This window comes from Dendropsophus ebraccatus, chromosome 5, assembly GCF_027789765.1.
Source record: "Dendropsophus ebraccatus isolate aDenEbr1 chromosome 5, aDenEbr1.pat, whole genome shotgun sequence".
NCBI lineage: Eukaryota > Metazoa > Chordata > Amphibia > Anura > Hylidae > Dendropsophus > Dendropsophus ebraccatus.
The window spans coordinates 121,869,920-121,889,799 of record NC_091458.1 but is presented as its reverse complement, the minus strand read 5'-3'; the positions used below and the strand labels follow the sequence as shown (position 1 = coordinate 121,889,799).

The window sequence follows — 19,880 nt, the reverse complement described above, 5'->3', positions numbered from 1 at the left end:
CTTCCGGTCCACTGGAACGCAAACCGGAAGAAGATGGCCACCCGCCGGGATTCAAGGAGCGCCCAGCGTTCTTATGCTTATGCTGCAGAAGAGGCTGTAGGAATAAAAGATACAGGTAACGACCTGTATAAACCTCAACTGGGCAAGGTACTGTTTCAGGGTCCCCCACTGAAAGTTACCTATAGGATACAGGCTGTCTTGACCCAACAGCACAATGGGACCTGTATCCTATATATCTACCTGGCCAAGGTAACGTGCTGTGACCAGGGTTTCCCCATAGTCATCCTGAAAAACATGGAAAAATATATAAGTATATATTTACATACAGACAATATATATATATATATATATATATATATATACCGATAACAGGTGGGCTTGGTAAGGAAGGATTCCTTTGCAGAGAAAGGAGGATAGAAAAAAACACAAGGAAGTGGGGGGTTTGCTGCTCTTATATAATGTATGTCTGCTCTCTATTGGTGAAACTTTTGAGAGTTTTTCTTAGGTGGGCGGTCCTAAGAGAAATAAAGAGGAGGAGCTAATAACCCCTTCTGTGCTGGTGCTGGTTGGGAAGTCAAGAACAGCAAAGTGCGATAGTTGCACAAGTTGGGTAACTCCCGTTGACTTCAATGACAGTTGTGCAAACAGCATAGCTCTGCGAGCTAAGAAATTACTTAAACAGCGCAATTCTATAGGCGGTACGCAGATTGCATAACTCCAGCGTTTCGGCTGTTTTCGGTTTCGTTATTGGTTGCAGTACTTTATCGGTTCCGGCTCCCGGAGTTTTCTTGTTGTGCAGCACCGCAGCTCTATGCATTAGGCAGACCTGGCACCGCCAGTGTGACGATATCTCCTCCTGTTGATGATGCGCCTCAGTTAGAATCAAGCAGCGCCACATCACCAAAGGGAGGAGATATCGTCTGGGGGAGCCAAGCCGAACCAGTGCATAGAGCTGGGCTGGTGCACAACAAGAAAACAGCAGCAAGTGCGAAAAACAGGCAACGTTTTAGAAAAAAGGACCACGCCAGTGCCGATAAGGTTCTTTCAAAAAAATGTAACATAGGTCTCATGGTACATTCACATGCAGCAAATCCTGGGCTTCCTCCTCCCATGCTCTTTCTCCTCCTGCTGCAGTTCCCAGGCTTGCCCAAAACCTGTCCCTAGCCAACCACCTTGCCATATTATATCTGGCAGCCAAGCACACTCCTCCTTGCCCAAAGCAGAGGTTCCTAGCTGGCTAGGGTTCCAGTGAGGGAGCTTGTGTATGTGGTTCTGTGTATTACCTTTGCCTGACTTTGCTCCTCTTTGTACCTTGTTGTTTCTCTAGTATGTAACCCAGTGTAACAGTGTTGTAGGTAGAACCTAAAGGGGTTATCCCAACATTATAACTTATCCATAGGACAGGTAATAGGTACAGTGAAACCTTGAATTACAAATTGAATTACAATTTGTAGTATTGCATGGCAACCACTGAAGTCAATCAGGAGTTTGTAATTCATAGTTGGACCCATTTCTACACAGTAAAAGGTGCTGCTTAAGGAAGATCTCTGCTTTAGCTAGGATAAAGGGGTATCCAGAGCAATGTAGCCCCTCCTCTGCGACAGTTATGTGGTCTAATCTATAAATACGTTTTTATGTAAGAGCTATCAATTTTCTCATCAATATATTTGTCAATACAGGAGCAGTCCAGCGCCATTAAACGTGGGCCGTAAGTATCATAATTCAACAGCAGAAACTAGTAGATGTGGTCCTATGAGAAAATATACAGGGGGCGAAATGGTGTCAGAAAGTGCCAAAGATTTGTAGTTTACTTCTATAAAAAACTAATCGTTCAGTACTTATCAGCTGCCGTATGTCCTGCAGGAAGTGGTGTATTCTTTCCAGTCTGGAGAGCAGGAGAGGTTTTCTAATGAATTTACTTCTGTTTCTGTCACAAACAGAGGTAGCATCAGAAAGCAGTGTGTCAAACTGAAAGGAAACCACCACTTTCTGCAAGGCATACAGTAGCTGATAAGTACTGGAAGACCTGAGATTTTTCAATAGGAGTAAATTACAAATCTCTGGCACTTTCTGGCACCAGTTGATCTGAAAAAATGTTTGTGTTTTTTTTTTTTTTTGCCTAAAGCGACTCTGTACCCACAATCTGACCCCCCCAAACCACTTGTACCTTCAGATAGCTGCTTTTAATCCAAGATCTGTCCTGGGCTCCGTTTGGCAGGGGATGCAGTTATTGTCATAAAAACAATTTTTAATCATGCAGCGCTGTGTCGAACGGCCGGGGCTTACATTTGTATATGCATTAGGCTGGCACAACCTCCCTGTCTTTCCTCCCCACCCTCCTCATTATTAGGAATGATCCAGGCAGATTGCTTCCTATTCCCCACCTGTGTGGATAATGAACATGGGCTGGATCATTAATACACCTGTGCAAAGCTCAAACAGCAGTAAATGTTCCTGGATCGTTCCTAATGCTGAGGAGGGCGGGGAGGAAGGACGAAGAGGTGGTGCCAGCCTAATGCATATACAAATGTAAGCCCTGGCCGTTAGACACAGCGCTGCAGGATTAAAAGTTGTTTTTAGGACAATAACTGCATCTCCTGCCGAACGGACCCCAGGACAGATCTTGGATTAAAAGCAGCTATCCGAAGGTACAAGTGGTTTGGGGAGGTCAGATTGTGGGTACAGAGTCGCTTTAACAATGTCTTTAATTATTATTTTTGTATATTTTGTTTAACTTCCCGTGATGGAAAGAAATATACAAAAATTACAATGGCGTCAGTTCTCCAGCATGAGCATGCTCGCTCAGATATTGACCCAAATACTGACCAAAATACTACATGTGAGGGAGGATTGCACATTGGTCAATAAAAAGTTGGGAACTGAAAAACTGCAAATGTATCTGCTTTTGTTGGGAATCAGATGATGTGGATAAATCAGTCTACTGACACTAGCAACATCTGGTTAGTGCCCTACAGTACCCTGACAGCGGCCATGAAGTGTTACATAGTTAAGGGCCTATTTCACGGGTCGTTAAGAGGAGCAAACGAGCGCTCTCAGCGCTCGTTTGCTCCTCGTTCCCCGCTCGCTGCCGCCGCTATTCAGCGCGGCTGCAGCGAGCGGGTGAGTGCGGGAAGGGGCGGCGGGGAGCTGCGGTGATCGCTGATCTTCCGGGCAGCCCATAGGATATAGCAGCGTCTGCTGCCGACGCTCCTATTCAACGGAGCGCCGGCAGCAGATCGCTGCTATATCAGTCGCTTGTTTTTCAACATGTTGAAAAACAAGTGACTGCAACGATCAGCCGACATGAACGATGTCGGCTGATCGTTGCACTCTATTCCACGGGACAATTATCGTCCGTAGCGGACGATATTGGCCGAATACGGGCGATAATCGTTCCGTGGAATAGGGCCTTTAAGCATTGCAATGACTGGGTTGTCTGTGTAATGCATGAATGTGGCAGGTCTCTGGTCAATAGCTAAGGCTCTTTGATAGGGAAACTCAGAATTCCCTAGCAGGGTTTTTAAATTAGATTTTCTAAACTTGACAACTGTTTTATGTTACAAAAACAAACAAAAAAAACCCACAAAATAACATACACAGGAAAATAAAATGTAAAAAAAAAGGTGTTGCTGAACTTACCCCTGAACACAGGACATAATTTATAACAGGTCTATTTGCATGCAGTAGACGTTGTCTTAAAGGAGTTATCCAGCGCTACAAAAACATGGCCACTTTTCCCCCTACTGTTGTCTCCAGTTCAGGTGTGGTTTGCAATTAAGCTCCATTTACTTCAATGGAACTGAGTTTCAAAACCCTACCCAAACTGGAGACAACAGTAGGGGGAAAGTGGCCATGTTTTTATAGCGCTGGATAACCCCTTTAACGGTATGACCCAAACATGTTAACAGCCTAATATCTTTGTCATTTGTGTTTAGAGAATGTGGAGCCTAACTATGCAAATAAAATAAGTAAGCAGACACTCTTTATATATTTATGTGTGTGTCTGTATATTCTGTAGCGACCTTGTAGCATTTACAGTACAATCTTTTCTCATTACAGGTATAGATGTAAATCATGATCCAGAATACATGTACGTTAAAGTAAAATTTTTGCACAATTTGCTGTTCTTTAAGAAGAAGGCTGTCTGCACTGTGTATAACCGAAAAAACTTATTGAAAGAGAGTGTGTGTGGTACACTGGGGACAGCATGCTAGCATTGCTACCTTGTAGGGAACCCGAACTCTCGGTAATGATTCCCGCTGTCTGCCCGCTCCGTGCAGCGGGTGGATCCAGCGGGAGGACCGCCTGGAAAACTGGGATACAGCCATAGCCATAGGCTGTATCCCAGTTTTCCAGGCGGTCCTCCTGCTGTATCCACCCGATCCAAGGAGCGGGCAGACAGCGGGAATCTGATGCCGAGCGTTCTGGTTCATACGAACTCAAACCTCGGAGGGTTCAGACCATCCCTACTACCTTTTCACGTGACCTTTATAATGCAACCCCTTGTGCTTACCACAACATTGCAACATGAGCTCAAAGACAAAAATCCAGCCAAGCCTCCTGTGACATGAGAGAGAGAGAGAGAGAGAGAGAGAGAGAGAGAGAGAGAGAGAGAGAGAGAGAGAGAGAAATCAGGAGCCTGGAGACAATACCATTGTATTGTATAGTTCTTTCATTTTCCACTTCCGGTCAGGGGTAAATCAAGCAAAAACCTGTGAAAGTCAGTATTATTAGTGATAACATTATATTGGTAAATTATGTGTCTTGGGTTTTATTCAAAAACTAGATGATGATACCCAAATACCCCTTTAATTACAACATTCATATACGGAATTTATTTTGTATATTTTTTATGAGTTTTGCCTTTGATATAGCAGTTTATTATTAACTATAAGTATGTTTGTTTCTTTCCCAAAGTGATCCTATTTCATCAAATTACTACAATTTCGGTAAGCAAGTACATTTTATATTGATTTTAATTAACATCAAACTGGATCCTCTGTGCTTTACTTAGTAAATAACGTGAAAGTAGATATTACTGCTATATACCTATAAACATCTACTGATTTATAATAAAGGATGGTGTGACTTGGGTGGGCACAACCTCTACAAAAAAGGGCATATGGAAAGAGGTTTTCTACATGGGAGAACCACCTTAAGGTTACAAACCCACTTGCCGGATCTGCAGCGAGTCTCCTTGCTGCGTTTTTGCAGGGAGACTCGCTGCAGATCCCAGCCCTATACTTTCAATAGCAGAGAAACTCGCAGCAGGGATGTACATCCCTGCTGCGATTTTGTCTGCAGCCCGCCCCATTAACTCTCCGGCCGCCGGACATTATATATTACCAGGTCCCCGTTCCTGCTTGCTTCAGGGCTCCCGGTGTCTTCACGGCCCGCCCGGCCAATCAGTGCGCTGCGGCGGGGCAGCGCACTGATTGGCCGGGCGGAACATGCCGGGAGCCGCTAAAGCAAGCAGGAGCCGGGATCAGGTAATGTATATCCTGCCCGCCCCCCTGCATCCCCGATCGCCCCCAGCCCCCGGCCGCACGATAGCCCCCAGCCCCGCAGCCCCCGACCGCACGATCACCCCCAGCCCCCGGCCGCACGATCGCCTGCAGCCCCGCAGCCCCTGGCCGCATGATCGCCCGCAGCCCCCAGCCCCGCAGCCCCCAGCCCCCGGCTGCACGATCGCCCGCTGGGGGCGATCGTGCGGTCGGGGGCTGCGGGGCGATCGTGCGGCCGGGGGCTGCGGGGCTGGGGGCGATCGTGCGGCCAGGGGCTGCGGGGCTGGGGGCGATCGTGCGGCCGGGGGCTGCAGGGCTGGGGGCGATCGTGTGGCCGGGGGCTGGGGGCGATATACATTACCTGATCCCGGCTCCTGCTTGCTTCAGCGGCTCCCGGCACGTTCCGCCTGGCCAATCAGTGCGCTGCCCCGCCGCAGCGCACTGATTGGCCAGGCAGGCCGTGAAGACACCGGGAGCCCCGAAGCAAGCAGGAACGGGGACCGGGTAATGTATAATGTCCGGCGGCCGGGGGGTTAATGGGGCGGGCTGCAGACAAAATCGCAGCAGGGATGTATATCCCTGCTGCGAGTTTCTCTGCTATTGAAAGTATAGGGCCAGGATCTGCAGCGAGTCTCCCTGCAAAAACGCAGCAAGGAGACTCGCTGCAGATCCGGCAAGTGGGTTTGTAACCTAAGGGTACAAAGACACACACCGTATATGCAGCGTATTTTCTGCTGCTATACGCAGCAGATATGCAGCAGATTAGATCTAAATAACTGAACACAGCATCAAATCTGCACCATCAAATCTGCTGCGTATCTGCTGCGTATATGGTGTGTGTGTTTGTACCCTAAGGGTACGTTCACACTAACCGGAACTGCAGCTGATTTTCTGCTGCGGATGCGCAGCAGATTTCATTTAAATAACTGAACACAGCATCAAATCTGCACCATCACATCTGCTGCGGATCCTGTAGATGTGAACTATCAGTAGGTTAGATGGATATAACCTGCTGATCGCTTCCTATTGTACACAGGGCGCTAAGGATGAAGGTAATCATTACAAGTGGTAGGCTTCTGGGGGAGATTGATGCTCAGGGGGAGGTTAGCTGTGCCGCCCAGTGCTCCAAATCACTTTTAGGGTACGTTCACACTTACCGGATCCGCAGCTGATTTTCTGCTGTGGATCCGCAGCAGATCTGCTGCGGATCCTGTAGGTGTACCATTGGCTAAAGTTAAAAGTCCATTTGTACATTTCGAGCTATACCAGTCCAGTCCCAGCTTAATTTCCAGAATCTATAGTAGCATAAAAATCAAATTCATATCAACATTACAATACAACTATTCTCATTGTGCACAAACAGTACCAAATGACAACATTCTGTATGCCTGGAAATTAGGGATTATAAAATCTATGAGATTTTCATGTACTGTACAGATGTGAAAGATCTACACTGTCTAAAAGCTATTTAAAGAAAATGTGTATGCTTCTTAGCTGTATATATGATTTCTTTAATAGATTTCTGCAAATCATATTTGTATGGCAACATCTTCAACTCTGACAAACAATGTGCACAACCAGGTAAAGTCTGGCTGATCATGAGTTCTAATTGTGATGATTGGGTCTGGGTTTCTTCCTTCCAGGATATGGGACGAGGCTAATTAGAGGTTCATATGTGTATGACATATCCAGATCGGACTATCGGTGAGAACAATGAAAAAGTGGCATGGGAGTGTAGCACTGGCCTTAGTTGGTTTGTCCACACTCAATGTGTCACTTGGCGGAAGGTTGGATGGGATGAGTGAACGTACTCTGCCAAATGGGGAATATATAGTTACAGTGCTGTCCAAAAGTATTGGCACCCCTGCAATTCTGTCAGATAATACTCAATTTCTTCCAGAAAATGATTGCAATAACAAATGCTTTGGTATTAATCTCTTCATTTAATTTGTCTTCAATGGAAAACAACAAAAAGAATTGTCAAAAAGCCAATTTGGATATAGTTCCACACCAAACATAAAAAAGGGTGTGGACAAAAGTATTGGCACCCTTAGAAAAATCATGTGATGCTTCTGTAATTTGTGTAATTAACAGCACCTGTTACTTACCTGTGCCACATAACAGGTGGTGGCAATAACTAAATCACATTTGCAGCCAGTTCAAATGAATTAAAGTTGACTCAACGTCTGTCCTGTGTCCTTGTCTGTACCACATTAAAGGGAACCTGTCACCCCCCCGTGCCGGGGTGACAGGCTCCCGACCCCCCGTTAGAGCCCCATATACTTACCTAATCCCGCCGGGTCCCGCTTCTGAAGATGGTCGGGTGACGGAGATCTCAGCCGCTGCAGCCCGGCGCGCGCGCTGAGAGATGAGTCCAACACCCATAGAGAATGACAGGAGAGTCCAGCGCTCCGTCATTCTCTATGGGTGTTGGACTCATCTCTCAGCGCGCGCGCCGGGCTGCAGCGGCTGAGATCTCCGTCACCCGACCACCTCCAGAAGCGGGACCCGTCGGGATTAGGTAAGTATATGGGGCTCTAACGGGGGGTCGGGAGCCTGTCACCCCGGCACGGGGGGGTGACAGGTTCCCTTTAAGCATGGAGAAAAGAAAGAAGACCAAAGAACTGTCTGAGGACTTGAGGAGCCAAATTGTGAGGAAGCATGAGCAACCTCAAGGCTACAAGTCCATCTCCAAAGACCTAAATGTTCCTGTGTCTACCGTTCACAGTGACATCAAGAAGTGTAAAGCCCATGGCACTGTGGCTAACCTCCCTAGATGTGGACGGAAAAGAAAAATTGACGAGAGATTTCAACGAAAGATTGTGTGGATGGTGGCTAAAGAACCTCGACTAACATTCAAACAAGTTCTAGCTGCCCTGCAGTCCAAGGGTACAACAGTGTCAACCCGTACTATCCATCAGCGTCTGAATGAAAAGGGACTCTATGGTAGGATATCCAGGAAGACCCCTCTTCGGACCCAGAGACATAAAAAAGCCAGGCTGGAGTTTGCCAAAACTTACCTGAGAAAGCCAAAAACATTTTGGAAGAATAAGTCAGATGAGACAAAAGTAGAGCTTTTTGGCAAAAGGCATCAACATAGAGTTTACAGGGGAAAAAAAAGAGGCCTTCAAAGAAAAGAACACTGTCCCTACAGTCGAACATGGCGGAGGTCCCTTGATGTTTTGGGGTTGCTTTGCTGACTCTGGCACTGGACTGCTTGGCCGTGTGCATGGCATTATGAAGTCTGAAGACTACCAACAAATTTTGCAGCATAATGTAGGGCCCAGTGTGAGAAAGCTGGGTCTCCCTCAGTGGTCATGGGTAGGGATGAGCGAACTTTTGAAAAGTTCGGTTCGGTTCGATCCGGCAAACTTTCGTGAAGTTCGGCTTCAACCGAACCGAAAACGAACCTTGCAATAACGGGTAAATAATTGCAGCTACAATAGTGGGAGTGTGATAGGGTATAGTTTAGTTTAGTTGCAGTTGCTATTACAATGAAAAAAGTTGAAAAAATCAAAGTGCAAAAATTGTGAAAAAAAAATTGCCAGCAATAATACTGCACTAGTGATAAACGAATAGTGAAATAGAGGTAGCATATGAACCATCCCAAAATTGATGACAGCAAGCAAGGTTACTGTGGATTTCTATTCAGTGACAGCAAACAAGGACACTGGGTGTTTCCATTCAGTGACAGCAAACAAGGTTACTGTGTGTTTCCATTCAGTGACAGCAAACGAGGACACTGGGTGTTTCCATTCATTGACAGCAAACAAGGTTACTGTGTGTTTCCATTCAGTGACAGCAAACAAGGACACTGGGTGTTTCCATTCATTGACAGCAAAGGTGTAAGTGAATACACAGGGCATAGGACACAAAGTTCCTTGGAACGAGTAGAGTGGAAAACAGACAGTTGACAGTGGAACCAGCAGCAGTAAAAGCACTGTATTGGACCCAGTGTGGAGGGGAGGGGGGGAGGCAGTAGCACTTGATTGCAAACAGCCCAGTATGGTTAAAAAGAGACTATTTGAGGAGGAGGCAGCACCTGATTGCACCCAGGCCAGTAATATTGAGGACAGACTAGTCATGGAGCAGGAGGATGTTCAGCCTTGGAGTGGTGGCCTGGGATTCCTCGCTGATGATGTTGGTTGCCGCACTTTCCAGAATCCGGATGAGTGGGATGATGTCCTTGATGCCTGCTCACAGAGTCGCGTCCTCAAAAGGGATCAACAATTGGCACGACATGTTTGAAGAAACCTGTGCACTATGAGGTTTATCACATGTGCCGTACAAAGTGTATGACTCCCTGCTGCACTGCACTGTGGCTTCGTTCACCCAGCCTTACAAGATGGAGGACAGCCTGAGAGCGCCGGGCCTGACATCGTTGGTAAGACACCGGGGCAGGTTGGACTGCAGTCAAAGAGGTGGATGGTTGCAAGCTGGTGGAGGCAGAACTGGCCCCCTAAAGGAGGTGACAGTGGCAAGAATGGGCTAACTTTATGGTAGTCTTCTGGGGGAATGTTGACCCAATGGGCAGTAACAGACTTGTACTGCCCTTGGCCATAATTAGGAGCAGACATCAGCACTGGGGTGCACGGTCTTGGACACCAAGAATCCCAAAGTCGCCAACCTTATTCTACACAACTGTGCAATGGAAGGGAGAGCCGATGGGACACTTTTTTTGGGGGGGGTTCTCGGACAGTGATGGGACTTCTTATGGACTTTTTTTTGTGTCTGGGAGAGTGATGGGACTTTTTATGGACTTTTTTTAGTTTCTGGGAAAGTGATGGGACTTTGTTTTGGAGTTGTTTTTTTTTTAACTTTTTGTTCTACTTCTATTTTTTTTAACCTAATTTTAAAGCTATGAACTGATTTTCACTTAATAAATTCGATAAGCTTGAAAATTGAAGTTGCTTTCATGTGTCTTGGTTGATACTCACAGACAGCTGTCACATTACATTTTTGATTAGGCAGCACCCAGGTATATCTGAGGGGACTAATTTAAGGTCTCACCCTAACAGGGGTGACGTCACACATCTTGATATTCACAGAAAACCAGGATACAAGGGATTATAGGAGTAATAATCCTTTGTATCCTGGTCTATTCTGTGAAAAATGTACAATTTTGCGTCACTGTTATTTTTTCCAGATTCGTAACGAACTTTCTCAAAGTTCGGTTCGGTAGCGAACCGAACTTTTTGCAAATTTCGTAACGAATCTGGTTAGTACCGGTTCGATTTGCTCATCCCTAGTCATGGGTCTTCCAGCAGGACAATGACCCAAAACATACTTTAAAAAGCACTAGAAAATGGATTGATAGAAAGCACTGGAGACTTCTAAAGTGGCCAATGAGTCCAGACCTGAATCCCATAGAACACCTGTGGAGAGAGCTCACAATGGCAGTTTGGAGAAGGCACCCTTCAAATCTCAGGGACCTGGAGCAATTTGACAAAGAAGAATGGTCTAAAATTCCAGTAGAGCATTGCAATAAACTCATTGATGGTTACAGGAAGTTGTTTGCACATATTTTGTCTAAAGGTTGTGCTACCAAGTATTAGGCTGAGGGTGCCAATACTTTTGTCCGGCTCATTTTTGGAGTTTTGAGTAAAATGATCAGACTTTTTTTTTTCATTCTCTTTTGTGTTTAATTGCAAGCAAAATAAATGAAGATATTATTACTAGGGATGGTCCGAACCGAGTTCGGTTCGGGTTCGTACGAACCCGAACTCTCGGTAATGATTCCCGCTGTCTGCCCGCTCCGTGCAGCGGGCGGATCCAGCAGGAGGACCGCCTGGAAAACTGGGATACAGCCACAGCCATAGGCTGTATCCCAGTATTCCAGGCGGTCCTCCCGCTGTATCCACCCGCTCCACGGAGCGGGCAAACAGCGGGAATCTGATGCCGAGCGTTCGGGTTCATACGAACCAGAATCTCGGAGGGTTCGGACCATCCCTAATTATTACCAAAGCATTTGTGATTGCAGTCATTTTCTGGAAGAAATTGAGTATTATCTGACAGAATTGCAGGGGTGCAAATACTTTTGGCCAGCACTATATATAGATATGAAAACTTAGAAGGAGATGGAGGCGGGGACTGGTCTGCTGGGGAGCTAGGCGGCCGCTAGGTGGTGCGGGTGGAGTCGGGTCTTGATGACAAGTGTTCCCCTTTTTTTTTTTTGTAATTTAATTTTTTATTTTACTTATTTCTTTTCTTTGAGTAATGAAGAAACAGGAGAGATCTTTGAGTATTATAAAGAGGAAGATGGATGACATGTTAGATGTCCCAGACGGGATAATAGTATGATGTTTGTTCTTTATTCCTTCGACTTATTTGAGGAAACGGTTAAGTAAAGATAGTGGATGGGATGGGTTGGGGATATAAGAGAGAATATATAGGATTGATTAACTATTAATTGGCAATATTATAAATGTGTTGTGTGATTTGTATTATTTTTTATATGCTTACAAAAAAAAAAAAAAAAAGTCTGGCTAATCCACATGCATTTATAGGAGGCTACAGTCAGAATTCAATCACTTGTGTACAACCTACAACATACAAACTACTGTACAAGTCTATGGGTCCGTCTCGGCTTCAGACACAGAGTAGGAAGAGACGGGCGCAGCAGCTCAGTCATCTCCCCGCTCACTCTACTGATTGGTCGGGGTCTGAACACTAAAACACTTTTAATATGTCTCTCTAATATATCAAATATTTTGATGACAGGTACAATGGCGCTAAGGATGACAGTAAGAAAATTACTGGCATTCTCAGTGTCCCATGTGCTATGGGAATATAACAGTGGGTCAGAGTCTCCTAACCTGCTGTTATTTTACTATTAATTTACAATAGACACCTGGTCATCACACCTTGTTAGACATACCATTTGTAAAGCATGGGCGTTAATAAGCTAGGCCCCCATTTGCAGCTATAACCGTTCCCTATGAAGTGTACAGGGGTCTCCTTAGTCTCCTCAGTTCTTGTGCCTAATGTCACTCCAAACAGCAATTTCTAGCTGTAGTTAGTGATGTAAAAGATGACATGCACAACTTGTGCATCAGCGCTCAGAATCAGCTTCACAATAATAGTAGGTACAGCTGACCAGGACAGATTTAGAAGAATCCCTGTAAGACAATATATCCATTATTTACAAGGAAAGAAAGGATCCTTCACATTCTGATATTAGACTAATCTCATTTCTACATTTTGGGTGCTGTTAGCTATAGCTGACACCCGCTCATAATGACCGCCATCAGTGATCCATTTGTGGTATAGGGGTCGGATCAGACCCGGAAAGTTATAACCCAATTCATCTCACATGCCAATCATCCCAGAATTATCTTTATAATCAGACCAGAGAATCCAGATGCTTCAGTCCCCCCACCACTTCCTAGTCTTAGACTGGGCTTAAGACGTGACATTTCAGACCTGCTCAGCCAGTCAGCGGCAGAGGCGGGACCCCACTACAGCTACTGACTGAGCAGGCCTGATATGTCATCTCAAGCCCAGTCTAACACCAGAAAGGGGACAGGGGACCAGAGACTGGAGCAGCTAGATGTCGGACTCAGCACTGGAGCTGAGGAGGTAAGTGGGCTTCATTGTTTATATCCACCCCCTTCCGGCCATAGTTGAAAAACGTCTCCCACCTAGAGAACCTCTTTAAGTTATTTCCTTTTGATTTCCCCCTTACAGAGTATGAAATGATTGAATATCAGAATGTCAGAAGAAAATATTCTGAAAATACAAGAAATAAAAAAACAGGTAAGTGTTTTGTTGCTAATATGTACTTAAAGAGGACCTGTCAACCCCCTGTGCCGGGGCAGAGCCCGGCCGACCCTCCCCCCCCCCCGGTGGAGCCCCTAATACTTACCCCGTGCACCATGTCCCGCTCCCGAACCTGCTCCCACTTCCAAGATATCACCATTGGAAGCCCAGCGCACGCTCATCAGAGATAAGTCCGATGCTCATAGAGAATGAATGGAGCCGTCATTCTCTATGAGCGTCAGACTCCTCTCTGATCAGCGCGTGCTGGGCTTCCGACTGCGATATCTTGGCGGCAGGAGCGGGACTTTGTGCACGGGGTAAGTTTAAGGGACTCCACCGGGGGTCGGCCGGGCTCTGCCCCGGCACGGGGGGTGACAGGTTCCCTTTAAATACTGTTAAAAACTAAAATGTTAGGCCTTATGCACACTTTCAGTATTTTTTTTCATGTCCGTAGATTCCTCCCACTGTCCACCCATAAAATCTGCTAAAAACTACGAATTGGGCATCTGTAGTGCATCCGTATTTCCGTTTTTCAGACACACAACATTTCAACGTGTGAATGACTCATCTTTATTTTCTTACGGAAATACAATCCTTAGAAAATAGCGAATCCCATTGCTTTCTATGACAGAATCCGGAAAAAAATAAAATAAAATCTGGGTCCGCACTAGGACATGTCCTTTTTTTTCAGGATTGACTTGTGTCCTATATATCTACTGATCATGTGAATAGCCCAATGGAAATCAATGTGCACCAATTTGTGTACAGAAATATGGATCTGTAGATTACGGGACGTGTGAATCAGGCCTTAACCCCTTAAAGGGGTTATCCAGCGCTACAAAAACATGGCCACTTTCTTCCAGAGACAGCCCCTCTCTTGTCTCCAGCTTGGGCGGGGTTTTGCTGCTTAGTTCCATTGAACTGAATGGAGCTTAATTGCAAACTGCAGCTGAACTGGAGACAAGAGTCGTGTTGTCTCTGAAAGAAAGTGGCCATGTTTTTGTAGCACTGGATAACCCCTTTAAGGTCAAAGCCAATTTTCGTTTTTGCACTTTTGCTTTTTCCACTTTATGTTTAAAATTCCATAGCGCTTGCATTTTTTCACCTAGAGACGTATATAGCGCTTATTTTTTGCGAAACCAATTGTACTTTGCAATGACAGGCATTATTTTTCCATAACATATGCTGCAAAACCGGAAAAAAATCATTTGCGCTGTCAAATTGAAAAATAAAAGAAATTTGTTTTGATTTCGGGGAGTTTTGACTTTTACGCCGTTCGCCCTATGGTAAAACTGACTAGTTATGCATGTTCCTCAAGTCGTTACGATTACAACGATATATAACATGTATAACTTTTATTGTATCTGATAGCTTGTAAAAAAATTCAAACCATTGTTAACAGATATATGTTCCTTAAAATCGCTCCATTCCCAGGCTTATAGCGCTTATATCCTTTGGTCTATGGGGCTGTGTCAGGGGTCATTTTTTGCGCCATGATGCGTTCTTTCTATCGGTACCTTGATTGCGCATATACGAGACTTTTTGATCACTTTTTATTACATTTTTTCTGGATTTGATGCGACCAAAAATGCGCAATTTTGCACTTTGGATTTTTTTTCCGCTTACGCCGATTACCGTGCGAGATCAGGAATGTGATTAATAGTTCGGACGATTAGACACGCGGCGATACTAAATATGTTTATTTATTTGTTTATTTATTTATATTTATAAAATGAGCACCGAACAGTTCTAGTAACTAGACTGAATGAGTTAGACCAACAAATAATCAAATAAAGCACAGATAGGTCCCTAATGACTCTGAAACATAACTTTTATTTATATGCTAAAAGCACAAATAACCAAACTCAAACCTCGTGAGATAAACACCTCCACCATCTAAAACCAGGCACATAGAGCCCCAAAAAGAGTATTGCATGCCACATATAAGTAAGTACACACTTTAAATGTAAACAATATCAAACAAGGTATAAAGTATGTACCACCATGCAGGGCCGATAATCACGGTACAGTTGATAAACCGTATGTACTTGGGAGCACCTGACCCTAAGGGTCCCTATTGGGTGCACCACAACTAACCCTGCTCGCTCAGGGACTGTCGGAGTTATCGCCCTAGAAAGCGCGGCCCCTGCGCCGTACTAATCTACACCACTATCCCTACACTACCCCTACCTACGCTCCCGACACCGTGTTTCATACAGATAATCATCAGGGGAGTATAACACCTTAATGGGGTAGGGAACAAGTATATATTGTACCGCTAAACGGACACGGATATTGTGGCGGTACTTAGAATAAGGCGTCTGAGAGTGCTCAGAGACGCTAACTCACGTGGGCCTCGGGTCGTCCATAGCATGCGGGCTTAGCGGTACAATATATACTTGTTCCCTACCCCATTAAGGTGTTATACTCCCCTGATGATTATCTGTATGAAACACGGTGTCGGGAGCGTAGGTAGGGGTAGTGTAGGGATAGTGGTGTAGATTAGAACGGGGCAGGGGCCGCGCTTTCTAGGGCGATAATTCCGACAGTCCCTGAGCGAGCAGGGTTAGTTGTGGTGCACCCAATAGGGACCCTTAGGGTCAGGTGCTCCCAAGTACATACGGTTTATCAACTGTACCGTGATTATCGGCCCTGCATGGTGGTACATACTATATACCTTGTTTGATATTGTTTACATTTAAAGTGTGTACTTACTTATATGTGGCATGCAATACTCTTTTTGGGGCTCTATATGCCTGGTTTTAGATGGTGGAGGTGTTTATCTCATGAGGTTTGAGTTTGGTTATTTGTGCTTTTAGCATATAAATAAAAGTTATGTTTTAGAGTCATTCGGGAACTATCTGTGCTTTATTATATTTATAAAATGGGAAAAGGGGGGTGATTTGGACTTTTAATAGGGGAGGGGATTTTTTATTAATAAAAAAAAAACATTTTTTCTTTTATTTTTACTTTAACTAGAAGTCCCCCTGGGGGACTTGTACATACACAGCACTAATCTCTCATAGAGATCAATGCTGTGTATATACACAGCAAAGATCGATCAGATCGGTGATAGATTGCTTTGGCCTGCTGCAGGCCATAGCAATCTATTGCCGAGCCGGGATCAGCGTCATTGCGACGCTGAGGCCCGGCACAGGCAGAAGAACGGATCTCCCCCTCGTGATCGCATCGCGGGGGGGAGATCCGTCCCACTAGACACAAGGGATGCACGGAGGAAAGTTAATTAGCCGGCGCAGCAACGGGACCCGCGACGGCTAATAGAGGCACTGCCCGGCTGCACATGTCAGCCGGGATCAGTGCCGTTCAGAGCGGGGTCCCGGCGGGACCCCTCTCTGAACACCCCGCGCGGCACCATGACGTATCAGATATCAGCAATTTAAGTAATTCTGCCTTTGTAATATCCTTCAAAATTGCTTAAAGGGAAACTAACAGCAGGTTAAAGGAAGCTAAGTTGCTGTTATGTTGCCATAGCAGGTTTTCTGTAAATCTTTAATTTATTCAATATGGAAATTAACTGATTTGGTTCATTGGGACAGGACTAATGACCTTAGTGCACCGATCCACCATGCCAATCCGGCCCTCATCAATATAAAATAAAATTCGTCTTTAAAAAAAAACAAAAAACACACAAGCGTCCATACAAATACATTAAGAAATAAAAAAAACGTACAGCTCTTGGAATGTGCCAATAAATTTTTTAAAAAATGGTGGGTCCTCCAGGCCAAATATAGCTGTGCTCAAAAGTTTATATACCCCGGCAGAATGTTTGCTTTCTTGTCCTTTTTTTAATGCTAACAAACTTTTTCCCATTCATGGTTAGTGGTTGGGTGAAGCCATTATTGTCAATCTACTGTGTTTTACAAAATGACAACCAAAAACATACAAATTACCCTACTCAAAAGTTTACATACCCCCATTCTTAATACCATGTATTGCCCCCTCTAACATCAATGACAGCTTGAAGTCTTCTGTGGTAGTTGTGGATGACAGGGCTGTGGAGTCGGTAAGCCACAGCTTCGACTCCAACTCCTGAATTTTATCAGGACCGACTCCAACTCCTTCATAAATTGCCAGTCATATACCAGGGGAGTTATTTATTACACTGGCTCAGCAGTTTCTCCCTGTCTAACTAAACATTCACCATACACACAGAAACACTGCTAACAATGCCAGATAGCTGTAATATAGAGGTTACACATAGTGATATAGAGGGGTCACTGTAGCACACACACACAGCCTGCTGCAGCCATAGCACACACACACACAGCCTGCTGCAGCCATAGCACACACACACAGCCTGCTGCAGCCATAGCACACACACACACACACACACAGCCTGCTGCAGCCATAGCACACACACACACACACACACAGCCTGCTGCAGCCATAGCATACACACAGCCTGCTGCAGCCATAGCACACACACAGCCTGCTGCAGCCATAGCACACACACACACACAGCCTGCTGCAGCCATAGCACACACACACACACACAGCCTGCTGCAGCCATAGCACACACACACAGCTTGCTGCAGCTATAGTATGCATACACACACACACAGCCTGCTGCAGCCATAGCATGCACAGCCTGCTACAGCCATAGCGCACACACACAGCCTGCTGTAGCCATAGCATGCATGCACGCGCACACACAGCTGTAGCCATAGAACAGTGAAAAAAAACCACCACACTGAGGACAGAGGTTACTGCTACACTACTTATTTCTTCTCCTCCTCCTCTATATTAAACAGCTGCTCATATACAGTCATCCAGCATCCAGGGAGAGAACAGCACAGATCTTCCCCCCACAATGGACTCTGCCAGCTCAGAAACTGCCAAATAGTGACCGACAACTTTTCCCCAACCACCCTTATCTAGTAGGGCCAGCGTCCTATTAGAATGTTGCTCAGAATACATATTGATGAGCAAAACTTAGAACAATTTAAAATTGAGTTTTGATTTGAATTTTATAAGATTTTTTTTTTCAAAGCTAGAATCAGTACATTTGTTTTCCGACTCCACAGCCCTGGTGGATGAGGCTCTTTATTTCCTCAGATGGTAAAGCTGCCCATTCTTCTTTGTAAAAGCCTGCAGCTCCTGTAAATTCCTGGACAGTCCCCAAAAACTGTGTGCTTGAGATCTCCCCAGAGTGGCTCAATGATATTGTGGTCAAGAGTAACTGGCCCTTGATGAACACAGCATACAGAAACTGGTCAAGTACCATCTGAATTCTGCAAAAAGATTTAATTCTTTGATGTGCTTTTACATAGCATTGTTGACAAAAGACATGGGCCGGATGGATGTGTGTAACTGTAGAATTTTGTTTCCCTTTAAAAATCCAGCTAAGGTATTGTACAAAACCCATTAAGCGTAAACCAACCTAACCAGAAAAAAAAAATGTCCTTTGACGGTAGAGATGAGCAAGTATAACAAAGCAAAGTGCAATCCGCTCCTCAGTTGGCTGCCATTTAACTCTCTGCCACTCCTCCCCAGGTGCTAGGAAAAGCTGGATCCAGTTAATCGAATCAGTGTCTCAAATATGCATTAATGTTGTCTTTTGTGTTTGCTTGTACAGGAACAGAATAAGATACCACAAGACTACCTGTCCAGTAATACAGTATGCAGTGAAATTTCTCTAGAATGGCCATCTTTGAGAAGAAAAGATGACAGTCTGCATAATGCATACCTTTATAGTATGTAGCAGGAATGCAACATTATGGGGGGGGGGGGAATGGACATAAATGAACTATGAACCAAGCAACCCAGACATACACTACCTCAAAAAGTTCTTATTTCACTGCAGTTGCAGAATAATTTTTAATCTGAGCAAGAGGGGCACCGGTTTAGAACAGTCATATGGTATTGTTAATATATACATTTTTTTTTAATTAAAGGGTTCAAGTCATGATTCCTCTATACAAGCCCAGTTTGCAGGCTGGATGGGGACTTTCTGCTTTAAATGGGACATCCCAGTGAAATTCTTTAAGTTTCTTTAATAAAGTTACAGAACAGATTTATTGTACATTGAGTAGCAGCAGTAAGGAGCGGCATAGCCTCTCCACTGCCACCAATGGCTATGCAGTTACATATCGCTAGCGCTGCATACCAAGCCTCCCCTCAAGCATTAGAATATTAGACTTGGGGAAGCAGTCTGTATCACTAGAACTTCAGCAATGGAACAGTGAAGCAAAATGAGCAGGTAAAACTGGGACTGGTCACAGCAGAAACAGTTGAGGGCTTTATAATAGGCTTGAATATCTTCTTAGAACAAAATAACGTTAATGTGTATGTACTCTTATTAATGTGTATGAATTCTTGTCTGTTTTCCATTGCCTTCATCCACATCATCTCCCATCCTTTGGTTGAACTTGATAGACATGTGCCTTTTTATGACTGTACTATGTAATTATGTGTGAACACACCACAAAAAAAAAAAAAAAATTCAGTAATCAAGCACAAGTAAATTCTCATATGTCAGCAGGCCTGTAGCCTGTACCAAGCCAGACGGTCTTCTAAGGTTGAATGAAAAAGTTAGGATTTTCGTTTTTTCCCCATAAGAAATTGCTGGGTGAGGGCCAAAATTTCTGTTGGTTTTCT

General features: G+C 44.8%; 1 long non-coding RNA gene across 1 annotated transcript; it reads left to right on the top strand.

Moving 5' to 3' along the window:
• Nucleotides 1-7,021: 7,021 nt before the first annotated feature.
• On the top strand, nt 7,022-19,772 carry LOC138793780 (uncharacterized). The gene is made up of 3 exons (XR_011363349.1): nt 7,022-7,085; nt 13,191-13,259; nt 18,859-19,772. It is a non-coding gene; the product is annotated as an uncharacterized lncRNA (long non-coding RNA).
• Nucleotides 19,773-19,880: the final 108 nt, after the last annotated feature.